Source organism: Aythya ferina, assembly GCF_964211825.1.
Source record: "Aythya ferina genome assembly, chromosome: 2".
Lineage (NCBI taxonomy): Eukaryota > Metazoa > Chordata > Aves > Anseriformes > Anatidae > Aythya > Aythya ferina.
Genome location: NC_140297.1, coordinates 137492120 through 137513181, shown reverse-complemented (window position 1 = coordinate 137513181; position 21062 = coordinate 137492120). Strand labels below are relative to the sequence as shown.

Here is a 21062-nt window from a genome sequence, read left to right as displayed (position 1 = left end):
GTGACACAAATCCAAGGAAACAGCGCGGGCGGAAGAAAACAAGCTGCAGGATAATGCTTTGGTTTTCAATTACCAGAGTGAGGCAAGAGTCACAAGGCGCTGTCGACAGCCCCATCTGCTCGGACGCTCCTCGGTCTGCTGTGAAGCAAGAGCTCGCTCTTTATTTCCTACCCCAAGACCCCTTTCTTCATTAGGCTGTTTGCAATTTTAAAAAGGAAAAGGCAACATTCAGCGAGCCTAACGCTCTTCCCAGCTTCAAATCTCCTATAGATGTTCCTGCAGCTTCCAACCCAGACCAAACAGCAGGGAAAAGGACAGGTACCTCCAACCTGCTACATCCCAGCCAGGTACATCCAACCTGCCCCCACACCCCGTGCCAGCAGCCACCAGCTTCGGGCAGGCAGCAAACGGTGCTGGGAGCCCAATGCACTCCTCCAGGCAAGCCGCCGGTGGCCTTTATGGGGACAAACAATGCTTTTTCTTCACTGCTTTCCCACTAGAGCCGGTCCGGAGTTGCACACAATTTGCATGCGCAGTGAAAAGCCCAGATTGTCATTAGAAAGCTGATGAGAAGTTTCCATCGAGCTGTGCCCAGGCACGCAGGCGCAGGAAGTTAACTTCTCCTCGCCCAGCCTGGGCCAGCTCTGCGACGAGTCAGTCTAGAGATTGGGACCCGATTTTCAGAAATCCCATTTTGTGGAGACCAAGGGGGTTCTGCTGCTCCACTCTTTGTGCTCATCACAGCCGCAATCCAAAGGGAACAAAAAATGGGAAGTGTTCCTCCAGTGTTTGCTGAAGCAAAATGTAAAAGCGTCACTTCTAAATTTTGTCATCTCAGTACCACTTTCTTTTTAAAACCAATACAGAAGATCCATGCAAAAAAGATACCTCAACACCTTATACCACCTTAGGAAATCCATTTAGCATCCTGTTACTGACTGATAGTCAGCTCGATCATCTCATAAAGCTCACGTTCAGCCATGACTCACTCGGCGGAACAAGCTGCTCGCTCGCTCCCTTCCAGGCATGCTCCACTGGAACACGCAGCCGAAGGTTCCCATTTTGCTGGAGAAGGTTGTCATTCATGACATTATGCAGTGCTGAGGGAGCCAAACAGATTAAATGGACATCTGCCTTCCTAGTCTGCTATAAAAAAGTGGTTTAATACCAAGCAGTGTTTAACAGTAAAACTGTCTGCAATTACTGCTCTATAATCTGCGAGTAATCAATCAATCTCCGCGCTCAACTTTCATTATTGCTTCTCTGTGAGCAGCTGGAAAAATTTCCAGGGCACATACTCCCTTTTTATACCCCAAAGCTAAAGATGAATTAATCACAGATTCAGTCAGCACTCACAGCGATCCCAGCACACGTCAAGTCTCGGGCTGGTATTCTCAAAGCAAAGCGTGGACGATACCATAAACCCCCCAGTTATGGCAGCCATTCCCCGTGTTATTTCCCCTCTGGATGCACTATTGTAATAAAAGCACGGTGGCTTTGCCAAAGGAGAGCAACATATCCTCATCTTCCCTCCTTTTGAAACCCCAGCACTGCCGGAGGAGGCGGTGGTGGCCCCGAATTGCTGGGCTGCTCCGGCTGCAGCCGTCCCGGGCAGCAGCCTCCAACTCCCCGGCTTTTCCAGACTTGTTGCTTGATGTTGTAATGACTCCGGGATTAAGACTGTCATGTTGGGGATTCAAAGGCTTACTTCATTCCTTTTAACAACCTAATCCGTGCTGACACGTTTTTGTGAAGATGTAAGCATCCCTCGCTCACTGAGCCCCGCAGACCTGGCTAGCAACAACTTCGCGGGCACACAGCTGATGGCTGTGCCCAAGGGAAAGAGAGAAGCTTCCCTGGCAGGGAAATTGAGGCCAAGAAGGAGATGTGGGCCCTCTGGCCGAGCCATGGGACCAAGGCTGCAGTAAAGCTGCTGACAGGCAGCTCCAGGGGCTCGCCGCACCTTGTGGCAGGTCACACCTGGATTACCCTACTTCTGGAGCCGCGCGGATTAATGCCCAGCCTTTAAATATTCCTTTATTGTGTTGCACAGCGTTCTCTTTGGTATCCAAAGCGCATGAGTAGCGTCTGCCACCTGTCCAGCCCTTCATCCTCTCCCCGAAACAAGGATTTCATGTGGCAGAGCCTCTTGCATCACTTGGCTGGGGCAGACAGGCCGTCCTGCAGCCGCCTGAGTTCTGCCATTTAATTGAGATGCAGTGAAGGTGAAACCAGTTCTCTCTAACTGGGACATGGACAGCGGGTTTCACACATCTCAGCTGACAGCTAATTTAAAGGCAGCTCCTGCCCCACATATTTACTCACCAACAAACCCCGAGCCTCTGGCACTTGCCCAGCATCGCGGCTGGTCTGGACAGGGAGCCCAGCACCTGCTGCTCGGCAGCCACCTGAGCTCGATGGTGGCTCCTGCATGGGATGGGGCTTTCAGCTGGCCTGGTGGAAAGTGCCTTGGCCTAAAAGACAGCCTTGGATGAAACCTACAAGTTTTTCAAACCTCTCGTCTGCATCTGCTCCTCCTCTCGGTGCCACTTTCTGCTTGGCGCAGGGAGGTGAAGGATCAAAGTGGCGACCTGAGGGGGCACTGCCACGTGCCCCGTGGTGTGCCACGGCAAGCACACGCTGGCAATGGGCTTGGATAACTGGATTTTGTCAGCAAAGGCATTTCATAAAGTCATTACCATAAGTCCATCAGCTTTACCGAAAGCCCGTGGCCACTTATGTGAGCACAGCTGGTACCTGAGCGGCGAAGTGAGAGGAACGGAGCGAGCTTCTGGGGCTGCAGAGAGTGCCCAGAAGGCACCACCTGTCAGCTGGCCACACAAAATCAGCGCTCGAGACCATTTCTGTCCCTCTCGGTATCACTTATGCAATTAGCATAATCACTACAGACAGATTTCACCTCTCATTTTGAAGCCACCGGCCTCGTGCAAGGTTATCCATTGCAGGGCTTTAATGGAGCAGCACTCTCAGGTGAGACTGAGAGGATGGGGAGAGAGTCACTGTGTATTTCAGGCATGCATCTTCAGAGCAGCTAAATTTAGGACCAAAAGCTCCTTCTACAGATCAGTGGCTGCTCGCAGTCCTGGTTTTAGGTGTCTGAACTCAGACACCTCTCTTCCAACTGAAACAAGCCTATTAATGAAAACATCCAGAGAGAACGTGTGCCTCCTAAAGCTTTTAGCATCTTCAGGAAGTGGTTAATCTGACTTTCAGGAGGAAAAACATAAAAAGGTAATCCCCTGGAGCCACGGGGCACAGCTAGCAAAACTCCTGTTGTACACAAGATGCAGACCAAGAGTTAACAGCTGAACACAAGTTAAATTCAGGTATCAATCTCTGACTGAAATGAAATGGCACCTATAAAGTCAGGTTCCCGTTGGTCTGAACGAGTTCTGAAATAACACAGTGGAGAGGCACTTTGCAAAGCCAGCAAATCTTCTGCATTTTCCAAGGGCACAATTACTGCGGCAACAGGGCATTTACGAGGCTTGGAAAGAAACCTCAGGATCTCAGCGCTGCCGTAAGCTGCACGGAAAAAAACAAAAACCCAAACCCTACGCCTTCAGAGCGCAGCCCCATACTTTTGGGGTTGATGGTTCCAAGAAGGGATCTCTGTTTATTGGTAGTGACACTTCCTAACCCAACCAAGTAGGCGACTTGTCCCTGGGCTTGGACAGCGGGTGCTCATTTCTCTGGATGCTGTGTAAGGAAGGAAGAAAGAGCAAGCGCAGCATAACTTCTGACTGCAGGCTTCTTTCAGCGAGGAAAGGCTGTATTTCTCTGGCCATGCACAACAGCAGCTATTGCAGCACCCAGACACCGCTGTTTTGTGACTAAATGTGCAGACATGGCTGCACAGAAAGCCAACTCTTCTGGCACTGAGTACTCTGCTAATTAGCCAGCAAAATTTTAAACTTTTTACCCTTCTAATGCTGCTTATCGTCTTTTGATGACTGCTATTGTTTCACACTTGGAGCACTACGACTCTCTTCCAGTTGTTAATTCCACCCTGTGTAGCCATTAAACAAATGGTAACGTAGCAGATTCTTCTCCAATACCATCCGCTGTGTACAGGGGAGCACACGCTGAATGCATTGCTTTAGAAATAAGATTCTCCACGTGCCACATTGAAAATAAAAAAAGAATCAAACCCAAAGGAGTAGCTGAAGAGTGTTACAGTAATCAAAATCCACAAGGTACGTGACTATTTAGATTTGCATTATCTCGGAAGGATGTAATGCTATATAAAACCCAGCGACTGCGTAAACATATTTTGCTTTCTCATGCACAATGAGAATGAAGTGTAATCTATTATGGCTTTAAATTAAACATCCTGTACCTTTCATGCAAAGAGACAGAAAGCACTCAATTGTTCAAAATTCATAGTTCTTCATTATGCAAATTTGGCTTCACTCTAAAATAAAATAAAATAAAATAAAAAATCAACAAAGGCAGTAAGACTGGCATCCAAATGCAAGCGAGACTCCTTCTTGAAATTCTGCAACACAGTTAGCATCAGAAGGCTCCCAGGTGTGAAATGAGAAACTAATGGAGTTTGCTAGCGGTGAGAAGAATCCAACCAGAATTGCATGGCAGGAAAACTGCTGCGGTTAAACATTATCATTTTGGAGACATTTACCTACTAAATCCTTCATGGACCATAAATAGATGTAATGCTCTTCGGTAGGAGCAGTGTGTACCTATCAATTACAGAATAATAGAAAATTGACCTACGGTCAACCTGTAAATGTGAAATGCACTTGTGTCAAAAAGTGCTCGCAGTTTCTGGTAATTACGCACCTATTCTGCCTATGGACAACCAGGACCTGTTCCTTCGGTGTAAGTCAGCACTCCTGCTCCTGTTCCTGTGCCACCTTCTTCTCTTTCGAGTCAGGCTATTGATAAACGCCCACGTAGTATGAAGCCCCCTAAGGATACCTGCATGTAATGCATTTACAAACAATGGTGTCCTGGTCAGCAAGATGAAATTACCTTACAGTGGCTGAGAAAACCTTCCGAGAGGGGACATATTGTCCTAATGTAATAGGAGGCTGTGGGAACAAACAAGCTGAGAACAAAACAAGACAATTATACAAAAGCCACTTCCCAGCTAATGTCTGAGAGGCAATTACAGGATATCGGCGTGCTTCCTGGCCCCAAGCTGAAGCACCATCACTGTTCTTCAGTGATAGGGGAAAAGGAAAAGAAAAAGGCATAAACAAGCATGGAGAATCCAAAACCCCTTCCTTGGGAGTCCCCACTGCCCAGATGGCCAGGCACGACGTGGGGGATCCACCTCCAGGCAAAGACACACACTTTTAAGCAGACATTTGCCTTGAGGCCAGTGTCTAAAATCCTGTTTTAATTGCTGGAGCTCTAGGCACTCCAGCCAGTGGACCCAGGGTCCAGTTTAGCTTCCTAATCACAGGCACGCAGCCTGGGATGCCCAGGTGCCTTGCTTTGCTTCCAGCTCCTGCTCCAGGACATGCAGTTCCTGCAGGTACCCTCACACCCTGCAGGGCCATGCAGACCTCCCCAGTGTCCGAAGGTATCCCAAATGGCAAAAAAAGTTAATATCAGGGTACTGAAACCAAGCAGAAGCAGTGTCCAGGGCTGCTGGCTGACGTGCGAGCTCAGATGTGAGGCCCACACATGGGCATCTGCAAGCAGGTGTCTAAGTACAAGCATCAGCTTCACAAAGGAAAAACCCTCTGGGAGGTCTGGAACAGCAAAGCCTTTCCAGCACAAGACAATCACAAGCTTGATGGTGGAATAACCATGTTTATATAAGCATGTCTATATAGGATCACAGCACGTCCCACATTGGAAGGGACCCACAAGGATCATCGAGTCCAGCTCCTACATGGCAAAGTATTTGCTCAAGGTCAGCTTTCCCAGAAGTGCTCTAAGTCTTCTTGATGTCTTCCAGAGCCCACCACCACCACTTGGAAGCTGCTCACATGGTCAGCACAACGAGGCCTGGGCCATCCCAGTCACTCCTCACAGGAGCAGCCCTCAGCTCGTCGCCCCCTGCCTCCATGATGTGTCCATCCCTGGTGGAGGCCATGGGAGCACAGGGTGCTACAGCAGGTGCCGCTTCTTCTGGAAGGGACAATCCTCCTTATTTTTGCCACTAATGGTGGAAAAGAGGAGGGCATCCTTCTTACCAGGCTTCAGAGGCCTACAGAAACGACTTGGAGCTGGATCCTCAGCCAAGCGAAGCACTACCAGCTGCCTGCTGGTGGTATTAAAACCCCTACAGACCTTCTGCTTCCAGAGTTTCTCATCGTACAGCTCACCAGCACTCTCTCTGAAGAGATTAATGGAAAATCTTGGTGAACGATTCACTTTTTTTCTTCAAGGCCAGAAAGGCAGGCCCAGGCTGATATGCTACGGCTGAGGTTTCCCTCTCAGCGGGATTAAGTCACATTTTGGCCAGGCAGGGGGACTGATGATAGCTCTCCCCTCCTCAACAAGGTGCTGATGAAAGCTCCGAATAAACCTTCCAAGATAAATGTTCTTAGGACGCTTTTAGGGTGTAGGCACACCCCAAAACTCATAAACCAACAAGAGGGCCTTTGTTCTGCTGACTGTAGGGCAACCATTTCAGAGCACTCCACTGAAAGCTAACAAGAAGGACTACCTATTTCCTTCCTTCCCAGGTTCTCAAAACCACTCGCAAGGGTATTTTTCTTCAAGTATAAATCAGACTGCCTACTAATACACCGCAGCATGTCATGTAGCATGCAATTTGTACAGGCAGTAAAATGGGAAAAAAGATGCATGACTGTACTCCATACTGCACTCACTTAGACTGAAAACAGGCATTTTGCTTTACTGCAGTAATTCTAAGGGGATAAAAGGACAACTTTAGAAAAAATAAAGCTCTATACACCAAAAAAAAAAAAAAAAAAAAAAAAAAAAACCACAAAACCCTCCCAGAATCCAACCGCCACCAAGGAAGGACAAGTCCCTGATTTTAATTCCTGTTTACTCCTGAGGTCTGTGATTAAGTTAAACATTGGAGCAATTACATTTTGTGCAAGGAGCACGTAAGCTTCCCTGCATATACAACTAGAAAGGTTTGACAGCTTCCTACAGAACAGGCATTCCCACAGGGGTTTTTTGATTTCTTTTTAATACAAGTACTTCTCGTAAGGAACAGAAAACAAGACACAAACTCCTCACGACACCTTAAGGACAGAACAAGGGCTGTGGGGGGACACAGATTTTTTGTTATCTTTATCTGGTTTAGAAAGCTTTCATATCCTTCTAAATTTCCCTGATTTTCACATGTAGTTGCTACAACAACAACAGTAACAGATAACTAGAAGGCATTAGCAAGGAGCACACTCTATGCACATTCTGTCGTTTTATGGCAGAAAACACATTCTCAGTTTCAACTTGCTCAATGAACTCTATTTTCTGGGCCTACAATTTCTCCTGTGTGAAGTGAGACATCATCTAAATGTTCCTACTCCTTTCAAATACGTGGGAAGGATGTGCCTGCGTCTTGCTGATAAAGCCAATGTACCTTGAACCAGCAGCATTAAATCGAATCTCTCTTACTTTGGGAAGGAATGAATGTTATTTTCAAAACTGATATAGGATAAGCACTGAGTGTAAGTTTAAACTTACGTATTTTGTGGTGATATTCCCCAATAGCGAAAGCCTAAGGCTGCTGACAAGTAAAAAAGAGTTTTGTTTTATTGGCACTCCTGCCTCTTTGGCACCTCAAATGAAACCCCCAGCACATCAGAGCACAGGGCTCTGCATATTCCTGTATGTTTATACGTTGCTGAAATATTGAAGCCAAAGCAGACAGATCTTCCCCTGAGAAATAATTAAATCACATTAGGAAAAAAAACAAAAAATTAGAACAGAGATAGCCTAAAAACCTCTCTTTTTTTATTGGACGCTAATTGAAAAAGATAGAAAACCAAATAAGTTTAGGAAAACATTAACCTTAATTATACTGTGAAAATCCATGGCTGTTAAACAATCATCCTCATCTGATACTTACCTTATTATGGGGCTTAAGTAAAACCGAGTACATGGCTCAAGGGAATCCTTGCTTAAAAATTAAACATAAGTAAACTGAAGCACAATAAGCGCCCATGATTTAAAGGCAATACTCTTAAGTACAGTCATGAAACAAAAGTCGTCCTCCAGTATCTCATTTGAGATTGTGCTTGTAAAGATACACCATTAGAGAACCTAATCTATTAGCAGAGTATGCCGCAATTCCTGCCAAGCTGCTTGATAGAAGCCAGGCACTGATACACCCTAATCTGTACAACTTCCCATTAGCAATACCACTTCCTAAAAGGAAGGCATTAAGGTTGAAGGGCTCTCACAGCAGCTCCTGCAATTCACTACACAGAGGAAAGCAAATCGAGCAGAATTACTTCTCTAAGAGGCAAAATGATCATTCCAAGGTGCCTTTTCCAAAGCAGAATCATTTAATGCTCCTTAACAGAGACAGACCTGTAGCTCGCTACAGGATTTGCAAGTAATTTACTTATTTTCCTTTTTACAGGAGCTCGAATGAGACTTATTGTCCAGCCACCCTCCTTCTACTCTAGCTCTTGGCCACACCGAACATACCGCTGCTGTCACTTCTGGATCAGATAAAGAGAATTAGGTGCTCGCTCACTGCTGTACCAAGAAATGGTACAGCACAGATCCGTATTTTTCTCTCTCCACAACCTCATTGAAGACTACGGCTTCCTTTCATGCAGCTGAAGTATCAAGTTTTAGCAACGAGGCCGTAACACTGAGCTCTTAGTGCTCGCAGCTCTTGAAACTCAGATTACCAGGAAAAAAAATGCTCCTCTCTTATTAGCCCCTTATTATGAAATAGCTATTCATAGATTCCTGGAATACCTGCAATTCTTTTCATTCACGATGAAGAAACTCTTATAAAGCTTAATGAATTGCAGAAACATTATATGCTAACAAAGGCAAGATGCTTCACGAAACAGGAGGAATGTTCATTCAGTACCTCACAGTTCCAAAGAAAGCTACACAGGAAATCAGCTGCGTTAAAAAGGTGTATTTGTATAAAAACTTTTATATAAATATACATAAAGGATAATAAAACCACAATAACATAGCTTTATAATGTATGCGCTTTCTAAAAGTGAACAGTTTAAGCTAAGCTATGGGAAAAAATAAGGATCTATGGTAAAATGCTTGTAGTTCCCATATAAATATTTCATAAACAATTTTATACTTCCCTTGTCATGTTCTGCAAAAGGCTGGTGAAGCAGGGTGAGGTGGCACACCAGCAGAAACCCTGCATGTAAATTATATTTTGTTTTCAAGCTCACACAGCACCTTGGTGTATCTGAGAGGAGAGAGGTCCAAGGCTGACACCTTACTTGGACAAGGGGAGGGGAAAAATGTTCCCCTGCGTACCCTGGGTTTGTAAACATTACACAAGCAGATGTCACACACCTCGAGGGACAAACATGGGTCATGTCAGCCAAGTCACCACACCAGGATGAGCTGGAAATCAGCTTCCTCAGAAGGCTTAAGTACAAGGAAAGCAAAAGAGGAAGAAAGGAAGGAAAAGACATACCAGAGCAGGTGCTCTAAAGGAGTACAGCTTCTCTTCAACAGAGTTCCTCAATTTTTACAGTAGCAAAAGCCACCTACTACCACAGATGAGTGACATAAAAGCTGAGCAACTGCAGAAACAAAATGCGATGAATAAAACTGTGATTGCAGAAAGGCAGCTTTGCATCGCTGATACACCCCAAGCAGAGAAATTATGGTGAAAAGTCCTATTACATGGAAATTCAGCCACCTGGGGATCCAAACAGTTAGCAGCCAGATCTATTTTTAATCCCGCTCGTCTGCCAGCCCTAACGGCAGAGAGGGAAGGGCTTGGCAAAGCCCAAGGTGGTTCTGCACACCCTCTGGAACGGAGCAGGACTTACCAAGGGCTTCAGAGGGAGGCACAGCCTTGCTGTGCTCATGGGGTAGGTACCCCAGAATCACGCCGGTGTCCCAGTCCAGGGGCAGAGCAAACAGCTTTGGAGAGACAAGGGGAGAGCAAGTCTCCCCATCCGTGGCTTGCAGCATTTTGGGGGAGCACACACTGCAGCTGCCCAGGCTGAGAGGGCAAATGCTGCTCAGGGCTAACTACTGATGTGCCTCCCAGAGCCCAGCACGGTTCAAAATGCTGGCCTCTCATTACAGCTGATAACCACAAGGAAAAGGGTGTGAGAGGGAAGGGGGTGACCCAAACCCGGTCATGACACACGCTGCAGGGCAGAGAATGATGAGTAAGGAGGGGTCAGGTTGCCCCAGGCTTCCTCGAAGCACCCAGCTTGGTGTTGCGCTCAATTCCTGGACAGTTTGAGGCAGTCTATGTGATAGACTTTAGCAAGCTGTTTTTCTAAAGCTGAACTACAATCCAGGAGTTTTAAGCTAAGTACAACCAACCTCAATAAACTAAACCTCAGCTGTGCCTAATCGATAGAGGACACGACACCAAAGCTGTCAGGAACCAGGACAGGATCAGAAACACGAGTGACTTCCAGGGATGCTGAGCACCTAAGACCAAAATTAAGGCAGAGGCATCACGTGCAGCATCAGCACCGGGAGACCCAACCCTGTGACACCTCTGGAGCTCACTGCACAGCCTCTGCACCACGAGACCAGCACCTACACACGCACATTGCCAGGTGATACAATCCCAGCAGCTAACAGCTTTCGCCTGAGGCCCAGCAGAAACACCCTTTCTTCCAGTCGGCGCAGTGAAAACTTGTCAAGTCTCACAAACTTCTGCCACCTGAATTCCCTCTCCGAAGGGCTGGCCAACACAAGTGAGCAGCTTGCACAGAAATCTCTTGTGGAGTTACTCACCTGTTCCACCGAGACAACCCCGTGTTTATGGCCAGTGAGATAAACCCCCCTCAGAGCTGCATTCATAATTTTCACTGCCAAATGCAGCACAGAAATTGCCTTTGGTTTATATCATTCGATTCTCTTTCTTTCTTTATTTTTAAGCAGCAGCAGTGGGATTTGCTTCCTTCCCAGCCTTTTCAATGAGATATGGTTTGGATAGAGCAGCCTGTGCAGCACTGCTCCCTGAGTGCTTGTGTCATCTGGTCCTGGTACTGACTTTTGTACCATTCTGTCCTCTCTCTGGAGCAGTAACGTTGCCTGCATTATTTTGTTCATAAAGAAATAACCTGATGGACCTCCATCAGATGCCCTCACCCACACCTCACCTTATGCCCCAGAAGAAATCCCACTGGGGACACCACTGGGGCTTGCTCAGCACACTGAACGTGGAGCATGCGATTAAGTCACAGATTGCATCTGATCTGCTGTGGGTTTTGTTGTTGTGGGTTTTTTGTTTGCTTGCTCTAATTCATGCTGTAAAGGACTGCTCATAAAAGACAAATTCTCTTCATTATTTATTTACTTCCCCCCTTACTTATTTGCAATACTAATTACTGTAAGACACTACACATGTGCTTGTGCTTTAAACCCCTACAAGCTTTTTATTGAGTGCCCAGCTATAACAATCAAGAGGTCCTGGAGAGTGAGATAGGTGCAAGTGTAACACATGGGATCCATCTAAAGTGAACATCACCACCACAGTCATAGGGAAAGTGAACTGAAACCATGATTGTCCTAAATCCCAGCACAACTGGGGCCATGCAGAGCTAAGCACACGCACCGACAGACCTTGACTCCTGCAACAAGGACCCCTTGTGAGTAAAACCTCGCTCCCTTGCTGAGGAAAGTCCCCAACTCTCCTGGTCTAGGCGAGCTTTAGGAACTGAGGCCGTGTGGCCAACCTGTGGCCCTGGCCCACATGCAGAAGCCTCTTTCAAAATGCATCCTAATGAATGAGAAGTTTTGCTTGCTTGTTGCTGTGCAGGACACACTTCAAAGCATTTCCTCTCTCTGCTGAGAAGCCACCTAAACTTCTGCCTGTCCCTGACATGCTGTTTTTCATTGTTCAGTGTTCATTCCTCTAAAATGAAAGCAGGAGAGAAAAAGATGTGTGTGTCTGTTATTAAAACAAGTAACAGGTTAGCTCCCTGTGTCATGTTCTCACTCTGTGAGATAAACAACAAAACCTTTCTGTATTCCTCTTTATACCTGAGGTTATTTCATCATTCGGTGTCTCCAAACTACGGTGTTTGTAAGATCTCTGACTGCTGCAACACAAACTTGACGCTAGTTGATGGCATTTGCTCAGATACAACCAAGAGCAAAAGCTTCTATATTTTTTTAATGGAAATTAGGAAATTCTCTTTTGCTCAGAAGTAAAGATTTTTGCTATTTACATGATCTACATTCTGCTGCACTTCTTGAATACTCAGCAGCGAGCACCCTGAATCCCAGCTCTCCAGTTCTGGTGGCAGTAACTAGTGATACTGATGTGGTGGAGGGGAAGAAGCAAACACCACCATCTGGGGGAAAGACAGAAGGAAGAAAAATACATCACACAGAAGTGATATACCTTACAAAACTACTTTTTCATATACAAATCCAGATGTTTTCTGTACAGCCTTAAGCTGCATCTTTTCATCAACGGGCTGCCAGCAAAGCTGCAGCCTGTTCATTCACACATTAAGTTTCCCCGTAACTTCAGTGGATGCCAGGTGAGTGTTTGCTCCCTCAAAACCAGGCTCCCGGGGCCCCAGTCCTTATTCTCCCAGCACCTATCCCACCAGCGAAGGAAAGAAGTGGCCGATCTGCCCTGAGCACACGAAGGGCACCGAGCACGGGCACCGCAGCCCCGCGCGTTCACCCGCACGCACGGTGTGCTCAAAGCAGCCCTTGCAATTTACTGTATTGCATGAATGCCTGCTAGCTACAGGATGAATTATGCATCTGGGGTAGCACCGGTTTCTATTTTCGCCACGCTGAGACAGTCATGTGCAGCTGAAGAACTGAATTCTATTTTCTTCCGAGCAAGAGACTTAAAATAAGCCCGGTGCCTGAGGGTGGGAAAGTGGCTCAGGCTATAAAGCAAGAACCTTTTCAGTTTGTTACCCGAGTTCCTAATTTAATGGAACTGGGGTAATGGGAAGCCAATTTTAAGCAGGTGGTTTGGTTTAAATATTAACCCTCGTGGTGCGTAAGGCTTCATTCAAAGGGCAAGTTCAGCTGCACGGTTACAGTTTACAAAACAAGTGCAATGCAGCGGAGAACCGAGCTGTAATTACACTCTTCAAAGTTACTTTTAATCCTCAAAGTTTCAGATGCTGCGGTTTCTTAAGAAAAATAAAGCCTCGCACAGAGCACAAGGACTGAAAAAGGAAATTAATACAGTTCCTTCTGCAAAAGTGCACGGAACGGTTGGCCTTTTAAATGGCAAGAGCACATAACTAAATCTGGCTCCATTATCTGTACGGATCATGCTGATGCATGGAAATCCTGAAGCTGCCAGGCACTAGAAACTTTACATTTGAAAATGTGAAGTCCCTAACTCCTGAAAGGCAATTCTGCAGCAAGCCACCACCTAATGCATCAGCAAAACACCACTGAACACCCATCTTTTTTTTTTAGCTCCCCATTTTCCTGCCTTTTTCCCTGTGTTAACATAAGATGCTTCCATGTATAAATGGAGTTTGGCCATTCCCATCAAACAGCCACAATGCACGTGGCTGAATTACTGTTTCCTTGCTCTGTAAAAAATCCTGCCCACCCCAAAAGTAACCAAGAACTCTACACGTATTTTCTGTCCTGGAAAATGGCACCTGTAGTACTTCCAGTCTTGTCATCCATTGATGCTAAAGCTGAACCAGCAGTCCCACGGAGCTTTATTTTAATACTGCCTTCCTCCTTTCCCCTCCACAAAGTCTAGTTCTGAAAAAAACACCTGTCAATTCTGGATGCTTAAGCTTAAGAGGTGAGTATATTGACATTTAAAAGCAGACTTTAACGAGTAAAAAATGTGTTCGGGAACTGAGCCCTGTGACATGCATAATATCCATCTGAATTCCAGCAAAGAAAATCACAGCGCAGCTTGAATAGATGCTCCACTTCAATCCTCCCTGAGAAGTAAATGAATTCACATCTCTAAGAGGATTTGTCCTAAAGAAATACACCCTTTCTGAGTGCTGGGAGAGTGCAAGATCCCCGTATCTCCATCCAGGCTCAGTGACGAGCGCTGAAAAGGGGAAATTCCAACCTCAGGCACAAAGCAGCAGGTGGGAAGGACCTTGCTTAATGCAGAGCTGTGCAGGGAAGGAAGGGGAGAGATGCCTTCCTAGCCGAAGCTGCCTCCTGGAGAACCTCGTTTATCAGGCATTAATGACTGATATTTAGCAGCTAATAAATATTTATTAGGTGAAAGCTAAATAAGTTTTAATAGCTCGTATCATTATAAAATATTCCCTAATTTTCCTCATATAAGCGGGAGCATTATAACCATATGCACAGTGATGCATTGCCTTAAATTGGCTAATTCATATACTGAGAGGCATGAACCACACAGATTTCCAGAGACACACTGATAAAATAGAGGCACTTTACTAGAAGCATACGTGAGCTTAACAAGGCTGCAACTTATTGGTTGTTGCTCCTGTAAGAGCTAGAGATCTCTTACGTCGTACTGAAGTATTGACAGAGCAGCCTTATCTATGTATTTCCACATCAGTTCAGATACTCCAAGTGGTATTTCTGGTTTATTTCCTCCACAAACAGTCTTCTATGACCTACCACCCTGCCCCAGTTCTCCTGGTGAAGGTGGCCCTCTGCTTTCTCAAAAGCAGCCGCGGCAGTGGGCACACCTCCACTTGCCGGAGCACCGCCGATAAATCCACCATTGCCTTCACACTCATCTTTCATGAGGTTACTTGCAACAATGCCATGCCCTCCAGACCAAGCACCATTCCAGAGGAGGTGAGCAGCTCAGGTTTGGGTGAGAGGAGGCGATTCCTTTACCTCCAGCTCCCACACATGCCCAGAGTACCCTAGAGTGCTGGGTAACCACTCGCTCCCTATCAGTGCTTTGCGTGGCTCCTGGGCAGAGCACAGCATGGAACTGATTGCATCAACACCCTCCATGTACCAAAAAACAACAACAAAAAAAAAAGAGTAAAAACAGACGTAAAAGGAATGAAAATGTATGGCTACAGCAGTTTTTCTTCATTTTTTCCATCCTTCCAGGGAAAGCTGCCTCTCTCCCGTCCATTGCTGCCGCCACTTCCAACACGTGAGTAACTTTCCTGGAGTGATACCACTTGGTTGTGAGCAGTCACCAGATGAAAGATTTTCAGCACATGAAGTCATGCTGCGGCTCTCCTCTCTCCCGGTGTCTCACAGCCTGACTTCCTCGATGCCCTCCATACCCACAGGAGATCAGCAACAACAACACAGCAGTACTCCGTCTCCTAAATTCTCAGCAGGGAAATGGCTAGGGTTATTTTTGTTTGTTTGTTAGCTCGGGACAGATCCCTCTGTGCTGAAAATACAAATGCCCAAATAAATTCTGTTAACAACAGTTTCGGCTGAGGTCACAAATAAACAGAAGTCAGCACTCAGCTACGTTTTCTTCCATAGTAAGTGCCAAGAAACCACCACCGGAGTTCTGGGCTGCTTCATCCCTAACTTGTGCTCATCATACTAGAAACACAGTGAATTTACAGTGAAGCAATCCAGACCTTTATCACAGAACTAAGAAAGTAATTTTAAGTCCATGAAATATGAAAAAAATTACAAGAATACTTGACGTGATGTCTGTGGTATTTTCAGAGAGACTGGCTGCAATTCCAAGCACACTAAGGAGGGTACGAAGGGACAGATCCACGGATGGTTTCAAAATTGGGCTCCCTACCAAAATACATATTTACTTGTTTGACCATGATGCTGCCAGAGGAGACACACTGTTCTTTCAGAAAACATCCCCCATTTCACAACTTTCCCCAAAATACACTTCCTTTTACTTTTGTGCACACCTTACCGTACAACAAACACAAGCATCTAAAACACAAGCAAACAGACTGGGATTCACAAACCGCCAGAGTTTCCTAATCACGGGGTTCTTCTCCCTGCATCAGAAAAAAATAAATCCCGCGCTGCTTGGCATGCCAACATATTATTTTAAATAAGTAGGAAGGCTGAATGAAAGTCCCCCTTCATCTCCCAAACCTCAAGAGAAAATGAAGGAGTTATTTCCAGAGCACGTACTCAATGACCACCCAGCAAAGCGCATTCATTTTGGTCAGGCTTCACAAGTCCCGCACCACACCTAATGAGCACGCTGCCTTCTGATGCCTCTTCCCCCGCCAGCGTGAGAGGATTAAAAATACATGTGGAAAAAAAGAAAACAAAACAGCCCTGAAAAATTCTGGTATGAATGCCTCTCCCTTTAATTTCCCCGGTGTTTGTTCCTGTTCCCTTGGAGGAAGCTGTCACCTCAAGCGTGAGGTCTGCCTTACCGTTTCAGCAGCTACTTGTGTTGCAAGAAAAATAAATAAGTAAACACATTTTTAAAAAAAAACAGCAATGGGAATTTTTGAAGAGGAAACGTGCGGGATGGGATGGCTGCTGCAGGAGCAGGCGCTTGGCTCACCCCATCCGTCCCCACTGGCAGAGTTCGGCCTAAGCAGTCCCGCTCTCAAAGCCTGGGGGCTACCATGGCTGTTGTGGCCTACACCACTTAGTCTTCTGCTCAAGGGATACTTGCTGTGGGGTTACCTATTTCTCCAGACACTGGGAGAATAAAAATTATTAGTTACAAAAGCTCTTGGTCAGGTGTTAGTGCTTCCTCACTGCTGAGCGGTTTCTTCGCTTCAACAAGCGCATCTCCCAGCGTGGTCTCTGCACAGCAAGTCCAAGCTAGGTGCGACTGAGGTAAAAATATAATGCTAATGGACTGAGGTAAAAATATATGATAAAAGGATAAAGCAAATGCTTCGAAATAACCAAACAGCTGCCAGCTGGGAAACACAGAGCTCGTGTCCTACTAGCACCTTAACTCTTGTCCCATTTCTTCGGGAAATATCAGCACTGCTCAGCGCATACTCTCAGCTCTGGAAACATTTCACATCCTCGACCACAGATGTGCTTTTCCATAAAGCTGGGAAAAGAAGGCTCTGTGGCCAGGGAAAGGCAAGGTTTCCAGTCACGGCTTGAGGCTGGGGGAACAGGGCGGCCGCACAGAGGGTGCTGGTGGTGGGGTTGGGGCCTGCCCTCCTGCCCCCATCCGCCAGCTCCACCTTCCTCAGGCTCTCAAGTCACTGCTGAACCATCTCTTAAACGCGCCCTGTGAAACTCCCACAGCATTTTATCAACCAGTTGCCTTGAAGGAAATCCAGCTTACTGCTGCTCTAGCACCACCACCACCCCTCAAAAAATAAAGCCCAGGACTAGTTTTCTTTGAGGAGGAACCTACTAAGAAAGGCTCTGTGTCAGAGGCTGATTCCTAAAACTTTAGTCACAACCCCAAAACAGTAATTTCTCTTCACTTACTTCACTCTTTCGCATAAAACTCTTCCCCACAAGCTTGCCCTTCATAACTGGAAGCAAACTGACCCCAAAACCTGGGAAGGTATTTTTGTTTTTGTTTTTTCCTGTGGGTAAGATACCCACAGGAGACTTTTTTTTTTAAAGCAGGTATTATTAGATGGGAGGTATAAATAGAGCCTAGGGAGGGCTCTTACAACCCATTCCTTGAACACACACCTCCCTGGCAGCAGCACACCGAGGCTATTTCAGGTGGCACCTCCCATTCTTCACCCCTGGATTGCTGATAAAGGGTGGCAGCTTAAGTAGCCCAAGAAAGAAATGGTTACTGAAGGGCAAGCCTAGATACTTATTCCAAATAATAGGTTGGCCTGCCAAGCAGAGCAGGATTTATGTTTTGTGATGCTGGGAGAAGAACCCCATGATTAGGAAACTCTGGCATAAATACTTAAGGGCAAGAGTAAAAAGAGCATGTGTACGCGGCCCAGGGATAGTGATCCTCAGTTTTCCCCTCTGGCATCCATGGAAAGAGATTACCTCTCCAGTATTTCATTAGTGAACGGCGCTACGTGTTCCAGCAACTTGTGGAAAGAGTAGGAGCGCTGAGGTTAACGTCTTTGGTGAGGCTTTGTCTCAGGGTTTGGGAGATTTTGTTTCAATGCAGCATGGGGAAAGCAGCTGTCACCTTGATTAGAGTCCCCTCGTAACCGGACACTTCTCAAACTAATCCCAGCTCCTGCAGGCTCCCCGCTGTTTGGGCAAGGGGTTACTGATGGCTTCAAAAGCCAAGGTGCTGGCACACAGGGATGCTGAGGTCCCAGGAGGAGCATGGGCTCGCTGTGCCTCCCACCCCATCCAGCCCCGTGCCCACTAGAGCACAACCCAGCTTCCAAGTAAACCCCAAGGCAGCGAGGAGCGCCATGCACAAGGTTTGGCTCAACACGCTCGCTTTCCAAAAAGCAGAGGGGATGAGGGATACGGTGCTCAAATCATCCACGTCTGCTTAAGTGCTTGACTTGTGTGCTGCCAGACACGGCTGGCTGGCCAGAGGTGGAGCAGCACAGCGACTCCTCCGCCCCACACCAGCCACCTCCAGTTTTTCCTTGCATTATGGTCTGGCTGGGATACACAAACCACTCCAAATCACTCCCCATAGGCACCTCTGTCACCCCCTGTCCCCTCATTGCTCCCCCTTTATCACCAGCAACCACCCTCAGCCAAGCCAGCAGAAGGATTCCCAGCGGTGGGCGAACAACCAGAGCAGACCCAATTTTTCATTTACCTCGTTTTCTGCTGTTGGATCCCGTGCTTGCAACACGAGACCAGAGAGCAGTGCCAATACTAGCAGTTACCTGGCTTGCTTGACAGCGCGAAAGCGGCAGGGAGGAAAAAAAATAAATAAATCAGCCTAATGAGGCTGGAAGCACAAGAGATTGTAGAGGAAAAGAGCAAATAAGGAACTTAAGACACAAATTACTATTAAGTGCACTACAGTTACTGCGTTCTGAGTGGTGGTGTTCAGAAATACCATTACCATGAGTCAAAAAACCATACTGAACAAAAAGGCTGCGTTTCTGGTAGGAAACCGGTAGTCTTACAACAACACTGCAGTGATAATGGCATGAGAAAATGTGTGAGTGACAGGTGAGACAGAATTTAAAAGCCCTCAGTTCAGGTTGCTTTGTTTGTTTTTATCTCAGATAAAAACAGCCTACGCCTACACCGCCAGTAACAAGGAAAACCTGAGCTCTATTGCAGTATGTGCTGTTGTGCCACTGCTGAAAAATAGGATTTCCCCCCCCCCCTCCATTTTCTTCTGAAGATGAAAGCCCATTAAGACATAACGTCGTCACTTCTGCTTTGATTTATCCCAAGGAAAGTCAAAGAACTCGTGCTATATCCTTCAACAGAAAAATTTACATAGCTCAGTGGACGACGTTTCATAATTAATGAGGTATTTCCCTGGAAAAGAAAGCAAACTTCTGTTTGTTAGACACTCCAAATTTTTGAGGTGTGCACTGGAAGAGGAGTTCAGCACAAGCACGAAGTCTGCTCTTACACACAGATCCAGCACTGTGCTGCAGGCTTTGCAATTATTCACAAAAAGACACAGCAAAAATAGTCTTTTTTTAAAAAAAAAGTAATTGACAACTGCACGGCGCAGGAGAAGGGACCGCCTCTGCTTAATTGAAGGTCATTTCTGCTAAGCTGCATGCTATATTTACCACCTGGCTGGTAATGGCTGCTTTTATTCAAAACGCTCTGCAGTAAAATATATGCACATGTAGGGTAGGAAGACTCTCATTGAAACCTTCTGCAAGAAATTAGCAGAACGAGGAAGGCTTGCACACTTCCTTAGCAAAATTAGGTCAGGACTCCTTTGAACGGCTCCATTTGAAGGCTGTGCCAGATTCCAGATCAAATACTTTTTAGTGTGTTAGAACCAATGGCTTAAGAGATGAACTTTCTACACTGCTGATAATTATTGCTAGTGCTGTGCAGCACCGCCTCTCTCTCCACCTGTGGATAATTATAAATAGCCTGCATTTTCCAGTCCCTGACATATGCCACCAGATCAACAGCATTTACAAAAAACATCCTTTGTAACCATGGGTCACACATTTCAAATATGACGACCACGTTAACTCCACGCAGCTTGGGGAATTTGGATTTCCCCACACACACCCTTAACTGAACACTCCTTGAATATGCATGCATGGCCAGGTGATTAGCATCACAGCAAAAATGGGAAGATGGGAAGTGCCAAGCTCAGTGCCATCTCCTGCCCGTAAGGGCTTCAGGGCTACCCCCAAATACAGTTCCCTATTAGCCAAGCTGGGAAGGCAAAGACCAAAGAACTGGCCCTGGAAATATAAATCAGGTAATCATACAACTCAGCTTTACTGCTCACTCTCTGAGGAACAGGCAACAGAGCATGCTCGCTACCAGTCAGGTGAACTTTCATTAATAAACTGATCTGCAAATTATCTACAACGATGCCCAAACCCAAAGACTGCATGCTTCAAAAAGTAAAAAGAGCATTATATGGCCAGAGCAGTAACTTTAGGGTCAAATACACCTTTTGAGTATATAAGAGCACTGGTGGTAAGAAAATCTTTTTTTCTGCTCTTCAAATTCACAGCTGAGTTCACTCTAGCAAGCTTGGCTGTAGGGAACATTGGAAAGATGCACAGAAACATCCTATTGCTGCTTGTTTTGCTTTCCACTCCGCTCTGCTCCCATTAGGTGACACTACTAATGGCACAGCTGGCACAGCTGTCTGCCCCAGACTCTTCTGAGGAGGTTTTCCAATTATATGAGCTGCATTAAACAAGAGAGGGAGAGATTAGCTTTTTCTGTGCACCTACAGAAAGCCACAGAGGGAAAAAAAAAAAATCTTGCTAATCCTCTCTTAGGATGCCTTCGTCTCTGATCACAAACAATTGCATGAACGCCACGTGAGCTACTCTACTACACAGGAATTGTGCCAGCTCCAACCACAATACAGCCACAGTCTTCATGAAGAGGGATCCCACATACTTTGGTTGAGACTGGCAGCATTTATTAGAAGAATTTTTCTCAGTCTTCCCGAGAAA

General features: G+C 46.2%; 1 protein-coding gene and 1 long non-coding RNA gene across 2 annotated transcripts in view; both read right to left on the bottom strand.

Annotated features, from left to right (window-relative positions):
- The window catches only part of SDC2 (syndecan 2), a 57674-nt gene that overhangs the window by 27519 nt on the left and 9093 nt on the right, over window positions 1-21062 (bottom strand). The gene's annotated exons all lie outside the window — the stretch shown is intronic.
- On the bottom strand, window positions 14516-19330 carry LOC311431761. Its single transcript, XR_014689627.1, has 3 exons — window positions 19001-19330; window positions 18749-18826; window positions 14516-15463 (listed from the first exon to the last, which is right to left on the bottom strand). It is a non-coding gene; the product is annotated as an uncharacterized lncRNA (long non-coding RNA).